The sequence below is a fragment of the Penaeus monodon genome, chromosome 24 (assembly GCF_015228065.2).
Source record: "Penaeus monodon isolate SGIC_2016 chromosome 24, NSTDA_Pmon_1, whole genome shotgun sequence".
NCBI lineage: Eukaryota > Metazoa > Arthropoda > Malacostraca > Decapoda > Penaeidae > Penaeus > Penaeus monodon.
Window position 1 is genome coordinate 35,046,616 of NC_051409.1, and position 450 is coordinate 35,047,065.

Sequence of the window (450 nt, forward strand, 5' to 3'; positions counted from 1 at the left end):
TGTTTGCATATCCTCGGACTCCAGCAAACGTCTCCCCCGACAATTCACATTTCTGGCATTCCACCTCTCTTCTGACCCTCGCATCTGCCAATATCCAAAGTCACCCGGGTAAACACACCAACAACATATCCACTAAATCCACAACACACAAGGGCCGTCTCCATTCAATGAATATATAATCGAGGGAACACCTCTTGCATTACCTGCCGGCGAGGCGGTTCCAACCTCTTTAATGCGATCATCAAAGGATCAGACAAGAAGCTCACGGGAGATCCGATCCTTTTTTCCCATTGTCTGATGGTAATGAGTCAAGTCACTTATTGGTTTCCATGGAGACGAGCGTCGGATGAGGCCGGAATGCATAAACGATTGTGTTTGTGTTATCTGACAAAGGCCTGACTCGCGGAAAACGCTCAGACAAGATTGTTTTGCCTGTCGATGTGTTTATCC